This window comes from Lissotriton helveticus, chromosome 1_1 (genome assembly GCF_964261635.1).
Source record: "Lissotriton helveticus chromosome 1_1, aLisHel1.1, whole genome shotgun sequence".
Lineage (NCBI taxonomy): Eukaryota > Metazoa > Chordata > Amphibia > Caudata > Salamandridae > Lissotriton > Lissotriton helveticus.
In genome coordinates this window covers 1866662066-1866679226 of record NC_136057.1, presented here as the reverse complement: position 1 = coordinate 1866679226, position 17161 = coordinate 1866662066, and positions in this window count along the sequence as shown.

Sequence of the window (17161 nt, the reverse complement as noted above, 5' to 3'; positions counted from 1 at the left end):
AATTCATTGAAATGAACTGAAACGGCAGCAAAGCCTGATCTCACTCGCCTACACGTTTTATCAGTCACCAACGTCTCTCCTCTGATTCCTTGTATGAAAACATTTTAACCTTTTCGATGCGTCGGACGGCCCCCAGCCATCCGACGCCACGGTGGGCGTGTCCGTCGGACGGCCGAGGGCTGTCCGATCTGCGCACGCATCGGATTCGGTAGCACCCCGGCGGAATGTACGCGGCGGCGGCAAAGTGGTTAAAGAGACTTTTTGTGGCCTGCGTGTTCAACCTTTTTGTGCACACACACTCTGTCTCTCCTCTTCAAGTAATAAACCTAATGGCCTTTGATACTGGATGAACAGATGAAATAGTGCACCTGCTTACAGTGGTGTTAGACAGCAGTTGTTGAGATTTCGGTATGGTGGTCCGAATTAACTTGCCCGATTGCCTACACTGTTTTTGAGAAGAATGGGCACACTGTATTGTGAAAAGACAGTCTTAGAATTACCGTCAGTCTTTTCACAATCATGTCACTGTTTTAATATGTATACATTTTTAACTTCATAATGTGTGTGCTACATGGAAACAAAGTTAAAGTGTGAGAGTGCAAAGTGTGGAAGCTCAATATTCTGTCTTTTTTTTTTTTAAGAACACATTTTATTGTGCCAACAGCCAAAAAACAATTTGGATTGACTATGATTGTAAGATGATCTAGATACATTATACCGTACAGCTATAATGAGGACATCTAATTTAACCACACAATATAGAAAAAATGCATGGTTAAACATTTAGAAATATAACCAAAATGTGCGGAATCTGTTCTGTTACCTCTCGTGTTTGTACACCTTAGCCCATATGCCTTAGGTATTAACGAGTCACATATCTCTAACGTTGTCCGTCTTCCTGTTGTCCCAATGATTATGAATCTATTCTTATCGGGGTAGTGGGCTCTATATAAGGGCCCCGTATTCCACCCATCTCTTCCAGTTGCAATATTCTCTTTTGAAGTTACAATAACATTTTTAGGTCGAGCCTAGGCAGCGTATGCGCTGCTCTGTGAGGCATGCTGTATCCAGAATATGTACTCAAAGGGGCAGATTTATGATAACTGGCGCATACCCATGGATGCGCCAGTTATTTAGCGCCGCTGCTCCGCCACCCATGATGCGCCGCATTTACAATGCGGCGCACCATGGGGCAAAAACGGCACAGATGCGTGACGCATCTGTGCCGTAAAGGTGGCGCATTGCTGGAGTTGCGTCGCAAGCACGACGCAGTTCCAACAAGGCTCAGGGGTGCCCTATCTATACAATAGATACGCTTCAAGCAGGCGCAGGGTTTTGACGCAGCATTGGCCTGAAAGTGACTGAGTGAAATCTTATAGATTTCACTCAGCCACTTTTGCGAGGCGCACCTGCCCCGGAACGCCCACCCTGCGCCGGAACGCCCACAAGTGGCGCAGGGCTTTACAACGTGACGCATCTGCCTAGATGCGTCACGTTGTAAATGGGTCGTAGGGATGTGCCACGTTTACGCCGCAGTTGCGTGACGCAAACGTGGCGCATTCCCATCATAAATCTGCCCCAAAGCACCTCTCATCTTTTCTATTGCTCCTGTTAGTGCCCTTCCTACATGCCTGCTTTTGTTTGGTGGATATGCTTTCTTATCCTGCCTTTTGGTGTTTTACACCCTCCCAGCCGACTGCCCCTGTTACGTGTGGTCCTACTCTTTTTTTTATGTATGTTACTTCCTGTGCACTTTTCTTTTTTGCTTTCCCTCAGCTCGTGTATCAGCACGGCTCCCGCTTCACGGATGCCGCGCTTCATGGCATCGTCTTTGGTCCCCTCGCAAAAAAATCCAACCAATCGCATTAATTTATCTGCCTCACCAGGGTGCAGCAGCGGTGCGTCCATTGGGGCGAAGGGGCGTAGCCCCACCAGCCACCATGGACCCGCATCGCGGCCGCCGGCCGTATCTCCAAATAAAATACATTGCGCAGGGGGGGTGGCCTGCTGCAGCTTGAGTGACAGTCCACACACTCAGGCTGCAGCAGACCGTAGTGCGCAGTCCCGCTGGGGAACTTACAGTGCACATGCTTGAGAAAGTTGGCAACTTTCTCAAGCATGCGCACTGTAAGTTCCCCAGTGGGACCCAGGGGTGCTTCACCGTGCTGTTCGCCTGCCACAGCCCGGGTTTCATAAGGGTGACAGGGCGAGCAGCAAATGTGCCACCCTAGCCAATCCTGGCGCTGCATGCAGCGCCAGGATTGGCTGGTCCACCGGCGCAGCATCCCATTGGATGCCGCGCGTGGGGGTGGCCCGGCATTCGTCTCAGGACTCAGAGCCAACGGACCCGAGGCGGCGTGGACCTGGTCAGGTAAGATCTGTTATTTTAAAGCTCCCCCCAGGCCCCCAACCCTGCGAGACACTCCCCCCCCCGAGCCACGACCGTTGTCGCTCCGAGTCCACAGTGAAGCCTCGTAGGTTTGTGTTGCGGTCATGTGTTGCAGGAATGCGGGTGTCTACTCCTAAAGACCTTCTTCTGCCCTCAGGACAATTTTGCTCAGTTTGCTTTCACAAACACTTCTACGCTAGTGGTTGGCAAGCCTACAAGATCGTATTAATGCTTTTAAATCTGAAATTCCGATTACCAGAAACGAATGTTCAAAGCAAGCCGTCACTTTGTTTTAAGGAAAAGTCCAACTGTTCCACGATTTGTTCCGATATCCGCACATTGTTAATTTAAAACTTGTTTACAGATGGCTTAGAAGAAAGAACGTTGTTCATAGTAAACAGTTGTCTTATTAACATTTGAAACTCTTTCACAGATGTCATTTGCATTTGCCGTTTTAATGGAAGACAATGCTACTTAGATATGTTGACCGTTATAGAAGGGGATATATAAGCTGTGCAACATTAACAAGTTTTTATGATAGTCTTTAAATGGTGCTTATTTTGTTTGTGAAATAATGCTGCAGGCAGTAACGCTGTTGTAGTTTGCCATCAAATGTAGATTAATTAATTTTCAAATGTCTAAGGCTATAAATACATGCTTGATGCGAGCGATTCTCATTGGGCATCTTGTGAAATACTTTATGAAAGATGCGTTGTAAATATGGTTAAACTCGTGCTGCAAATACTGCCGTGGCAGAATATTTTTTATTAATCATGTAAATAAATGAAAATCAGGTAAATAATTGCCAGAAATCTCATTACATTTTGACACTGTTTAGCATGTGCCACCTTCATTTGGCTCGCTTATTTATGTGTTGTCTTTTATTATAGTTCGCTTTGCCACCTTTATTCAACATTCAAACATGTTTTATATGACGGTTGCGCAGCTCTTCTCCTTGTGATGTGTGAATGTTCCTCGTCCCTGTGATGCGTGCCTCTGGCCTGCAAGACAATTAATTGCACGTTACCCTGGTATGGAAATTGGTGTTAAAAGTAAAAACACAGCACGTTGGTAGCCTAAAGTCCAAGTAGCGTATAATGCAACACAGCAAGAAGCAAAGCAAAACTTAAAAGGCAATTGTTTTTTCAAGTGACCCTGGTTCTTGCTAGAAAACGGCGAGTTGAAAGAGCTAAAATTAATGTAAAATCAACCTAGTAGATATACACAATTTCTCTCAATGCAATGTGGCCAAGTTACAGAAGGTGTTAACACTCAGCAAAAACTTGACTAATGTGCTCGTGTCCGAATCTTTGCCTCAAGGGAGCACAGAATGGTCATGAGGGGAAGTTATATGTACAATACTGGCCTCATTATTCTCAAAATACCTCTTCCCTTGCCAGGTTTGAAAATGTGCAAAGTGCAATACTGAGCTCTGTGGCTTCCTGCTCTGCTAAGGCTGTAAAAGTCTAGCAAACAACTCAATGTCATAAGAAGCCTCAAACAAATAGAAGGCAACAGCTATTTTTGATTATTAGTTAATACATTAATCACTACATATGTGGTTAACATGACACTTCCTAGGAATATATGAACATAAAATATACAGATTCTCAATATGTTTTCACAATGGTAAGGCTTTTTACGGTAACATCCAGGTTCTTCTTCATTCTCAGTAGTAGTGCAGGGTATTGACTGCCCAGCTCGGTGCCCCACACTGCGGGCCATGCAGTGAGACCTTCTGTTTAAGGTTGAAATGCCTTCTGCAGGAACTGGAGGCTGCTCCGTTCTGGATAACTCATGCTGTTCCCACTCTTGCAAGGGCAGCAGAACCTTTACTCTCACTATTTCCTTGTTTAAAGTAACAACAGAGTACCTGCTTCGACGCTATATGTCAGCCAGATCCCGCTCCTGCACAAGTTCAAGATGCTCACTTTAGCTTTAATATGGGCAGCTCTATAGAGTGACTGGATGCGCTCCGTGGAGCTTGAGGATCCCTATTTCCAACAAAGAGCAAGGGAGGAAGAAAGAGGTTGGGTACGTTGTGGGCTCCGCCTCCTTTAGAAATGAAGAAAAAACAAAAAGTCCACCCATCATTCATGGAAAAAACTGTCCTTCCAGTGATTTCTTTAAATTTGTCAAAGAAAATGATTCGTTTTCTTAAAATAAACCTCCCCCCACCAAAAAGTCCCTTGGTGGCATGCTTCATCATAGGGTTCTTCCCACCCGCTGCGGGACGGGGCGTGCTGCGACCGCCGAAGACGTGGGAGCACTTTTGTGAAGTGATACTATGTGTTATTGTTAGAGTGGAAGAGTCAGAAAAATTGTGTTAAAAATACCTGGCTATGTGGAACCTACACTTTATTAATTCCTGTGGCTGGTATTGTTAAAAAGGGGAGAAGAGAAATGTACACTATGAGGAGTGGTTTCCTCCCTGGTCTACATGTTTCAAGCCTTCCCCTATGCTTTTCTTCAGGACCAAAGTGAGATCCCTTTAACCACTTGGATGCTAAGCCTATTTGTTGATTCCCATGTAATTTCCATTGAAACCAATGGAAACTCCATGACGAGCTGGGCTCGTCATGAGCGTCGAAGGGGTTAACCACTCCTTGTTAACCTAATTGGTCTACCTGATAAATATCAAGGTGGAATGTGCATTTAAAACATGCATAAATACAGTACCTAATCTGTATACTTCCTGTAAGCAATATGTTCGATGCCTACCTAAGGCCGCATGAGTTTATCACAGGAGGGGAGGGGGCGCTTGCAGTCGCACAACCATCAAAGCTCTCTCACCCATTCAATTCCTACCCGTGGCTCCGAGGAATGGTTCACAGCACACCAGTCCGCTCCTTCTCACAGCGTTAGATTTGGTACTCCTGCCTTGATAGTCCCATCTGTTGCTAACTCAGTCCTGGCGCTCCCGTCTCTATGGCCTTGCACCGATGTTGCTTATTGCCATCTTTAATAGGCTCTCTCCTGGTCACACCAGTTCACCAGATCGTGCTAAGTAGTATCATTATCTGCCATTGCCTTTTCTAGTCTCTGTCCCAGGGCCATAGATACTATCACATATAAAAATTAGCCAAGTGTCCCATTGTTTCCTTGACTCTGCAGTGATAGCTGTCTGGATTCTCCTGCAAAGCAGCACAGATGTTGTTATACTTAAGGTACACATAGAATAATGAAACAGGAAAAAAAAAAGAAAAACAAGCAGTGGCTCTATGTTGAGTAATGTAGTCTTTTTAAACCATACTGCTCACGGTTCACAGGATATAAGCAATACACCGTGATACTGGTCCCCCCAGGGATCTGTAGTGGTGCTTAAAGTTTCAGTAAAAAACACTTTTGATTTCTGAATAATAAGTATAAAAGTGTTAAGGTAGCCATGTTGTTCTACTTACATTTCATATGCTTTACTTAATCTTGCATCCATATGAGGGTTTGCTTTTTCCAGGAAGGTACTTTTTTTCCAGGCAGCATATCACTCTTGTGCATAATTTGAATTGAGCCGCATCCAGGTATATGTAGCAGCCTAGCAGGGCACAACTGGGTTATAGCTGAAGGCAGTGTGGGTGTCTCAGTGGGATAGTATGGTGTTCATTGGGGGATGTGGCACTACGCCAGAGCTGCCGAATTTCGTTCTGGGGAACCAGGTTCAGCCTTCATGAACAGTCCACCAGACCACTCTCCTGGATTCCTGGAGTGCCTCTGACTTCGTTCTGTTTCTTTACTTTTTGTGACTGTTGGTCCTGCGGGGAAACGTTTTCAATTTATGTTGTCTTGTTTACTGGGAGCATTGCTTTTATTTTCCTTTAGTGTAATAGGCTGGCTGGTGAAGTGCACTTCCCATAGTGTGCAGTCACTTCAATTTGCCTTTAGGTGACTACCTGGGTTGATGGTGGTTTTCTATTTGATTTCATGTAACTCCTTGTCTTGATGAGTGCATTGGTTTTAGTTTGTTTGAGGTAACGGCTTCACATGCTGGTTTCATCACACAGCTGACACCCACCCTGAGAAAGCCAGAGCTGCCCTGTTAGTGGTATCAACACCAGTGCGCTTAGGTTCCTTACAGCTCCTTCACTTGAAGTGGGTTACCACCTACCCATTACTTTTTGTATCCTGCTCGTACCAAGTCAGATCCAGACCCAGACCAGTCCCCACAGTTGCTCCGGATTAAGGGACATTGTCATGTCATCTCAGGCGCGATGTAAAGACTCCCAGTGAGCTGAGGACTCTTTTGGCTCAAGAACCAACTAGCTGGAGACCCTTGTGGTTGTTTAAAGATTTAAGATCAGCGTGTAAATCACTCTTGAGCTGGGTGGGTGACCTCAATTACAAAGTGGCTGTGCCAGATGTCCCATTATGACCCCTTTTGCCTGTCTCCCCTTCAGACGCACAGGGCATACAACTGGGGGGTGCTCAACCCTGCCAAAAAACTGGGGGGTGACCCTAAGAGCACAGCTGCCATCCAATCAGGGGTGGGATGCTTTGGTGTGCTGGTCTGGTTTCCTGGGTGCATTGGCTCAAGTTTTTTCCCATGTAATTGATTGGGTGTCTTGGTAAGTTGCTTTTATGTGAATGTCTGACTTATGACTGCGCATTCCTTTCAGTGTGCACTTGCTTCAATTTACTTTTTGAGTCACTGTCTAGTTTGCTGGATGTATTGCTTTCATTTTTCTTTCATTAAACTGTTTGACTTGCTTGGTGCTTTTATGTTGGTGCCTGCATGCTGAGGTGTACTCTTCTTCAGTTTAAATGTATGTGACCGGCCTGTTGACTAGCACCCTGCTTTCAAAGTGAAGTTCACAGGTTCACACTTGCTTTAGTTTACTTTTGTATGGTTGACTGCATGCACTGTTTTGCTGGATGCATTGCTTTAAGTTACTACTTGATGCATTGCTTTCAGTTTGCTTTCAAGTAATTGCCTCTCATTTTCCTAATGCTTTGTGAAGGCTGTTTCCCAACTGCTGTGCAACTTCTTCTACTCTTAGAGCTGAGATGAAAGTCTTATAGTCTGAATTCAGCACCTGAGCGTAATAGGACGGAATGTATGAAGCTCTGTGGTTATACTGAATAAGCAGCTACCTATGTTATGCCATCTAATAATGTAATAACTGCACTTTCACAATTGCTTTATTAACCTTCCTGCTTTCTCAAATTTGCTTGAAAATGCACGATTTTTCTTCTTTTTTTTCAAAATTTTCTTGGGGGGGTAATCCCCCAAAACCCCCCTTTTGGGGTTCGGGCTCGCTCGCTTCGCTCGCTCGCTACGGTGCTGTATGCAAATCACTTTGCGCCCCACCACTTTCATTTTTTTTTTTTTTAATTCTTTTTATTAACAGTTTTTACATATTTTACACCCTCTGGAGCACAGAGGGGGCGTGGAGCAATTATTAAAGAATACAGGGAAGAGAAAAAAAAAAAATAATAATAATAATAATTTCGGAAAAGTGATACTTAATCAGCCTAAACCGGAAACTTCTTCATACCAACAGTGTTACATCAATCCTTATTGGAATGGAATGGAATCGCTCTGCTTGTACTTACATATTGACATCAGTTATACACACTATATACAGTAAACCTTATTTACAGATTATATACACATTATATACATTTCCTATACAAATCATCCTTCTTCCTTCCATTTCGTTATTATTTCCCATATTTTCAGACCTAATTTTCTCGAATTTTTACCTCTTCTTGAATAGATCGCTCTTTCTAAATTATATATACTCAGCAACCTAGCTAACCATTGCTGGAATGATGGTGCTATTTGATCTAGCCATGCAGAGGCAACGCACAGTCTGTACACTGCCATGGCGACAAAAATAAAGTAATTCCCTGCCTCATCAACATTATTTCCATCTACCCCCAGCAAAATAATCGCAGGTGTTAAGTTAGCAGATAGCTTTAATGCCCTTTGTAAAAACCCTTCTATCTCCTTTAATATTATACCTAGACATGGACATGTTGCAAACATATGAATCGCATCTGCCTCTACACTCATACACCTAGGGCAGTTTGTACCGGTTGTTGCCCCCCATTGTGCTAGTTTGGCCGGTGTGTAGTATAGCCAATACATGGTCTTATAATGCTGTGCCTGTAGTGACGCCGAGCATAGAATATTCTTCCCTAATTCTAATGATGTATTAAAACATTCTTGTTCTATGCCCAACTTCGTTCTCCAGGTTTCCCCCCATTTAGCCATATCGTCTGGCCTTTGATCATTTAGCTCGGCGTAAAACCTTTTAATTGTGCAATCTACTCCAGTCTCTATTATTTCTAATATATTATTTTTTTCAAATCCTCTTGTTCCACCTCTTTTATTTTGTAGGAAGCTTCTTACTTGTAAATATTTGAAGAAGTGATTTGTAGACAAGTTAAATTTTCTCTGTATTATTGCAAATTGTTTCACCCCTTGTGTCCCCATAACGTCCCCCAGTTTTGTTACCCCTTTCCGATGCCACTCTGTGTATACTGAGTCAAAAAATATATCTCCCGGAAATAAATTATTCTCATATATTCTCGTGTATCTATTGAATTTCCCCAAACCAAACTTTTTCATAAAAGCCTTCCATATATTATGTGCAGCCAAAATAGTCTTGAAACGTGTTCTTTTAAAGTATGCAGTGTCAAAGTTTTTCAAAAAAATATTTTTAACTTCTTCACCCATCAATATGCCATATATCGCTAATGACCCCAAATGGTCTTCTCCTTCTGCTTCAGCTCCACCTATTAATCCTGCCATATACTGCAGAGCAGCAGCCCAATAATAAAGCTTAAAATCTGGTAATGACCATCCTCCTCTTTCCCGTGGAAGTGCCAGAAATCTCGCCGCTCTCCTAGTCTTGCCTTTGGACCAAATAAATTTGTTAGTCATATTTTCAATCCTTTTAAACCACACGTTATCAAACCATAGGGGAATTGTTCGGAAAAGATACAGAAATTTCGGCATAATTAACATTTTTACTATATTCACTCTTCCGACCAAAGTAAAATGGAGATTGTTCAGTCTGTCTAATTCTCCCCCTACTTTACACACAATAGGATCAATATTTAATTCTACTATCTTATCTAAGTCTGAGGTTATGGTTATTCCCAAATAAGTTCCCGTCTGTGCCACTCTTGGATCTTGACATAAAGCCCAATTGTTTTTTATAATTTGTGTTTTTCCGGTATTTAAAGAATACCCAGAAACATTCCCAAATTCTTTTGCCTCCTGTTCCACATATCTTATCGCCTCTGTGGGTGATGTTGTTATAACCGCCACGTCATCCGCATAGGCCAAAATCTTACACTCCCCCCTAGATGTAACAATTGGGGGAATGTTCCTATTTGACTCCAGTCTCCGGATTAGCGGATCTAGATATATTGCAAACAATAGCGGGGAACATGGGCAACCCTGCCTTGTGCCCCTATTAATTTTTACTTTATCCGTTAAGCCCGCATTGATTCTAATTGCCGCTACAGGATCTCTATACAGTGTCTTTATCGCTATCAAGAAGCCATTACCAAATCCCAATTTTTCCAAGACACTCCACACATATACCCATGACACCCGATCGAAAGCTTTTTCAGCATCCAGTAAAAGTACCGCGAATGGGTCCCCGCTAGCCTCTGTTTTGTCCATAAGAGTAATTAACTTCCTTACGTGGTGCGTAGTCCCACGTCCTGGTATAAAACCATGTTGGGTGGTAGTAACTAAAGGTGTTATTACGCTAGCCAGTCTTGTTGACAGTGCCTTTGAATATATCTTTGTGTCTGTATTCATAAGAGTAATTGGTCTGTATGACCCCGGATCTGTTGGTATTTTCCCTTTCTTAAGGATAACCACAATTTCAGCCTCGGACCAGGTGTTTGGTATTGAACATCCCTTCTGTGCCTGTTTCATAACGTAAAGCATATCTCCTCCTACCTCCTCCCAAAACACCTTATAGAACTCTAACGGGATTTTATCTGGACCAGCCGCCTTTCCTGATGATAAACTCTTCATAGCTGCTTTCACCTCCTCTAAATCTAACGAGTTATCAACCCTCTGCTTCTCTGTTTCTTCCAACTGCCTCCCCTCATAATGGTTCAAATACTCCATTATATCTTCAGGGTCTTTTATTTGACTTTCAGAGTATAAGTCCATATAAAAGTTCCTAAAGACTTCCCTTATTTGTTGTACATTGGTTACAGTCACCCCTGAGCTGTCTTTTATTGCTTTTATCTCACCAAGAGATACCTTCTGTCTAGTTCTAGCTGCTAACATTTTGCCAACTCTTTCACTCATCTCATAACAACTCTCTCTATTCACTGTGTATTGTTTGGCTGCCCTCTCAGCTATATGTTCTTCTGCTTCCATTCGTAATTTTACAAGTTTGATATATGCAGAGTCCGGTGTATCTCCATTGCCAGTTTGGTCTGTCCTATTATTCAATTCCTCCTCTGCCAGCAACAGTTCCCTCCTTACCCCATCGCTTCTTTCTTTCTCCTGTTTCCTTTTCCTAGCTCCAAAGCTAATAGTCTCGCCCCTCACTCCGGCCTTAAAACAATCCCACACTATCCCTACGGGTGCTGTATGCCTATTTATATTCAAAAATTCAATTATCCATCTCCTCATATGTTGAATATATGTGTCCTCCACTAGCAATGCCTTTTCGAATGTCCACTCCGAGACCTTCCTTACCGCTGTCATCCCCTTTAGGGTGACTATAAGAGGGTTATGATCCGATAACAACCTCGGTATTCTTTCAATGTCTGTCCCATCGATGCCTTGACTACTAATTAAAAAATAATCTAGTCTCACGCTTATTCTATGGGGTGCTGAATAATATGTATAGCCATCTTGGCCTGGGTTAAGGGTATCCCATACATCAAGTAAACCATTATTTCTAGCTAAATTAAGGATTGCTTTAAAAACTTTTTTCTTTCTTCCCTTGTATTTGACTGGCGGTCCTAGCCCCAGCCCCAATCCCCCTGCTCCATTGATATTAAAATCTCCTCCTATCAATATAAATGGAGCCCAAGTCGCCAACTCAATATCGATTTCTTCAAAAATCTCCGGATCGTCTCCTGTAGATCCGTAAATAGAGCCAAGGGTAACCCATGTTTCTCCAACCAGACATTCTACTAAAGCCCATCTACCCCAAGCATCCTCCCACTTTTTTCTAGTGGTGATATCTCTATGCGCCCCACCACTTTCAAATGTCACCCACCGCCCCTACCAGGGTGTAGAGGTCCCCTTCTGAATATGAGGAACCACTACCCCTCCCCTCACCACACTCACCTCACACCTCCCTACAGTGTTCACTTCTTCTGCTCTGCCACTGGCAGCTGCCCCACTCCTCTCTCTCTTTCTTCCTCGTCATCTTATTCCCTCTCTTTCTGTCTCGGTCTCACTTGCTGAAAACCATGACTCCCGCAAACAGCTCTTACCCTCTCTTTCCGCTTCTTTCCTTTCTTTGTTCCCCTGGTAAATGGATCCAAAAAAAGAAAGAAACACTTTGGCTGCAAATGTAGTTTTTTAATCAAATGTTCTATTCCAAAGTGCAACCTCGGAACGGAAAGAAAAAAAAAGGTTCAAAATACCAAAAAAAAACAAAAAAACGAAATAAAGCAAGACAGAGAGGTCGTAAAGTGACCAGATTGGTTATAATCCCAACCACACCCATGAGCGCCACTTTACAGATTTTGCCAGTGAAGCGCTTCTTTCGTTTTCTCGTCTTTCTTTGACCAATTTAGTTTTTTCCCGGGTGGGGGAAGTGCATCAGTCCTGAAGATACTGCAATACCTGGTGGATGCCTACAGTGGAAAAGGTTTACGTTTTCTCCTCAGCTCGTCTTTGGTTCACTTGCAATAAATCCAACCAATCGCATTGATTTATCAGTCTCACAACAGAGTAGGGGCCCCACTTCTGAATATAATGAACCCCCCTCACCACACTCATCTCACACCACCCATCTCCTTACAGTGTTCACTTCTCCTGATCTGCTGATGCCCCCCTTTCTTCCTCTTATTCTCACTCTTTCTGTCTCTGTCTCTGTCCTCCTCACTTGCTGAAAACCATTACTTCAACAAACTGCTCTTACTCTCTCTCCCTCCCTTTCATTTCCTTTATTTGTTCCCCTGTGAAATGGATCCACAAAAGAAACAAACACTTTGGCTGCAAATGTCATCTTTTCTGACATTTTTCTATTCTAAAGTGCAGCCTCTGGATGAGAGAAAAACAAAGTATCAACATACAGAAAAAAAAAAAAAAAAAAAAGAAAAACAGAGTGCTCACAAAGTGGCCAGATTGGGTTTATTCACAACCACATACATTAGCGCCACTTTACAGAGTGTGCCTGTGATGCGCTACTTTCGTTTTCTCGTCTTTCTTTGAACAACATTATTTCCCCTAGGTGGGAAAGTGCACTATTCCAGGAGTAACTGCAATACCTCGTTGATGCATAGAGTGAGTAATGTGATCCTTATCAGCGGTTTTAAATTATTTTAGTTTATAAAATGTATTCAGGGATGTGGTCTTTTTAAACCATACAGCTATGTTGTCTAAGGAAATAATCAATGGACATGAAACGGGTCTTTTCCGGGCCCTGTAGTCATGTCCTTAACTTTTCAGGCAAAAGCACTCATTGATTTCTGAATAATAAGTGTAAAAGTGTTAAGGTAACCATGTTGTTCCTGCTTACATTTCACATGGTTTACTTAATTTAGCATTCCCTATGAGTGTTTTCTTTTTCTAGGATTTTGCTAAATTTTTTTTCTTCAGCAAACATATTACTCGTCTCCCCTCCCTCGTTACTTATTTTCCATTTTCTGGTTCTCCCGCGCTGCGTGGTCACTCCACTGCATACAACAAAAGAAAAAGTTAAAAACATTCTCAATATCAACACCAAGAGCTATAACTTTGACAAATGCGAGACCGACTGCATTGCAAATGCTTGTTAACAGATATATTCTAGACCTCAGATTTGCATCTCCGCCTGAAAGACCTCTGTCCGATTGCATTTTCCTTTGCATGTTCCTTCTGAATAAGAGTATGTTCAATGGCTAGCTGCTAGATAAACAATTTGTGGGTAATATTTTAACCTATTGCAGTTCGATTGTAGAGTGCAGCCAAAGTAAAAGAAAGCAGAAAGCAGTGAAATTAGTCTACGAACCTTGTAACAATAAGGTGGAATAGTGTTTGCTGTATTGAAAGAACTTTGTGTAGTGCACAGCTTGGAATGCTAGAAGACTGTACTCAACCTTATAGTCTTTGTGAGGCGACTGCCTATCACTCAGTAGAACAATAGCAACCTCTGTGTGGTCTAGGACCCAGGTATTTAGTTGATTTATGATTAATTCAGCTCAGGCTGGAGTGGGTGTGAATCTCTGTTTGCAGATGAATAGGTGCTACTGTATGTGCACCTGTATGTGTGCATATATTTGAGCACTGGTAAGTGTACGCACCTTTGTGGTCTATTCGTGATATTTTTGTGTAGAGGTATTTTACTATCTTTATTGATAAAGGTTTTATTATGTTATCAGCAGCTCTGTAATGAGCATGTAAGAATGATGTCATTTGTTTGTTGTCTGATCATGGAATGTCTTTGTAACAGAGCGGTAGCACTGCTACAGGAGCTTGTAAGAATGTGTAGCTGTTTTACCTATGGACTTTCATTACAAGTTCTGAATGATCTTTGACTTGGGCACCCGACCCCCTTCCTTGTAGAATCTCAGCCATTACATATGGCAAAGCTTGAAGAGACTGGATAGAACTATAGACCAGGGTGAGTTTGCATACCCTATTTTTCTTTACTGCCTGGAATGAACATTGCCTTAACCTACTTTTATAGGAAATGACATTACAAAGTGCATGGCTTTGCCTCCATTTTGTGATGCTTTTGTTGGGGAGTTTCAAGACCCCTTAGTGACGTAAAGCTGACTTGGCAGAACTTAGAGGAACCCGTTGAGAACCACTGAGTTTTAACACGTGTATGTGTAAATTGTGCTGTAAATATCCAATTTTACCCTGATTCTTTTAAAATATTATCAGAGCAGAACTACATCCACCTCAAAAGCATTCTAGGAGGACTTCACGCTGACTCGCTACCCTAGCTAGGTAGCTCCAGTTTGAGGACATTATTTACATCCCACCACTTCTAAAGTTCACAAGCCACCAAAGTACCAGAGTTATGGATTTTAAAAAGCAATGGAAAATAAGTGCATTAAATACAGCTGTCATTTAACATTGCTGTCCTTGGCAAAAACTACTAGTGACAATTGGTCCCTTGGAGGTTGATTTGTGTTCCATCCTCGCAGCTCAGCGGTGGTGGGGGTCCCAGGACCAGGCCACAACAGTGAGTTTAATTTTACCTTTCCTGTGGAGCCCAGGTGCAGTGCTTGTCCTGGCTGTCAGAGGTCCTAAACGGAACCTACAGTAAAGCTGCTTTTCACACAGTGATGGTTCTGCCAGAAAGGGGATGCAAACGCACAAGAGCGGAGTCGTTGTTGACGTTGGTCGCAGGTGTTGTGCAATGCCCTCTTAATGTAGCGTATAGTTAAAGGGTCGGTTACCGAATTGGTGACCAACAAGGCTTGGTAGCAGTAAAAGTAACTGAAAGGAACTTTGACGTCTGGAGGTCCAGGGGAGTGAGGTAGTGGCTTGAAACTTCGGTGAAAGCTAGAATACAACTCCCAGAATGCACTACACCATTTAACTTCGGGGGATCCCTCGGAGGCCCAGATGGCCAGCAATTCTTTGGATTTCAAGTGTTGTTTTACTTGCACTTTGCAGGGGACAGGTTCCACCGGTCCAGTGGAGTCCGAGGGTGCTTCTGACTTCCACAAGGATCCTTCTCTTCTGTAGTTTCGAGGTTTAGCCAAGGACAAGAGTCATTCACTCAGTTCCAAGTCTGTTGTTTCAGGGACATAATATTCTTCTTTTGCTTTGTGCTGGTGGACAAAGTCCTGTTGTTGGTGACACAGGTCTCCTCTTGGTCCTTTGTTGAAGTAAGTCAATCAGAACTGAGGTTCTGGTGTCGGAGGGTCTCTTAAATCCTGGATTATGGGTAGTTAGGGGTGTGGGTGCTAGTAGCCAAAGGGCAGCAAGTCCCTTACAGCTAATCCAATTCAGAGATGACCACATTGGATGGTGTAAGTCACCTTTCCTACCCAAAGCCCACCATTTCTGCCCTCCTAAAGATGGCAGAAATCAACTTTAGTTGTACAGCTCAGGCGGCTCACCCTGGAGGTGTGGCCAGTCTTCTTGGAGGTGTACACCTCCTGCATACCCAAGTACCCACCTTGCAAGGGTCCAACAGTGCTTGGGGCAAGGGGAGTGCTGTATCCTCCTCAGGGGAACATCCCAGATGCATATTAGAAACGGTGCAGCCTTTGTAGCTCACTGCTCTGATGGGTCAGTTCACTAGCCCACTTGGGAGGAGGGAGGAGGAAGGAGTGACCTCCGTCCTGGCCAAGCCTTTGTTCTGACTATTAAGTGTGCTCACACTGCCTCGTAGGAGATCAAAAGCCTGTATTGGCAGGAGCTGGGGAGGGAAAACCCGGGCCTTCCAGCCAAAGCACATGTCAGCAAGGTTAACTAGGTGGGCAACTACTAGGTGCACTGGAATTGCCCGACTCCACTCTCTCTGGCAGCCATCTTAGGTTGGCTACCCACACTGTTTAAATTCTTTTGTGTTCATTTCTCACCTTTTATTTTCTGCTTTATTGTTACTTTCACCAGTACTCCTCCCTGGGGTGGAAGCATTCCAGGAAGGAGTAGAACTACTGTGCTCCAGTAGTTTGTGTAATTTTGCTGCCCCTTCCCCTTGATGATTTTTAGCATTCATTACGCCATAGCCACACCCCCTTCAGAGGCAGGCTACTTAGTCATGCAAGGTGCACACCCACATTGGTCTTAGGTCCCATGAGGAGCGCCGGAGTTTCCTTGCGGATACAATGTTGCCTTGCATTATTAGCTGTTACGACGTGTTTTTAATTTCCTTGTAAGCGCTCTAGCATGCTGGAGCTGCCTGGCTTCATACTCTCTGGGAGCCATCTTAGGTTGGCTAACCACATTGTGTTAATCCTTCTGTTCACATAAGTTTCTTTAAACTTATGAGGAAACTAAGACTGAGGCATTTTTTTTAAAAACATTGTGACTGAACAAAGAACGGAAAGTGAAGATCAACTTAAAGGTTTAACATCTACCCGTTCATTTATGGCTCCCGTTAGCCATAAGACTCTGGATTTATTTGAACAACTGGTCAAACAGGATCTATCTAAACTCAATTAACGCAAAAGATCAAAGGCCAAAAACCTGTCTAATAAAGAGTTTGGAATCCTTAAAGCAATAGCTAACAACACAGCTATTACGTGCCAAAAAGCCGACAAAGGTGGTGCCTTAGTCATACTCAACACATCATACTATCTGGAACAAGTTAATGAGCATTTGCGGGATGAAAACATCTATATGAAACTGGATTTAACCCCACATCTAAGATCCAAGAAACACTGTCTAATATCATCCAGAAAGCAGTAGACAATAGGATTGTTAATGAGAAGGTTAAGAAATACCTTACAAACCTTACCTGCACACAACTTCTTGTAAGCTCCAGACCCCGTTCCGACGCGGCAAGTGCCGTTTGATCAGAGGGTCAGAAGGAGCACTGCAACTTCCTGGACACCCTCACCACAGGCGAGGTCAGCGCACTAGTTGTCTGCCCCAACATACTATTTAGGCAGGCACTAATGCGCGCCAGCGGCCCGCCAAAGGCAAGCCCGTCTGCGCCCATCCTCGCC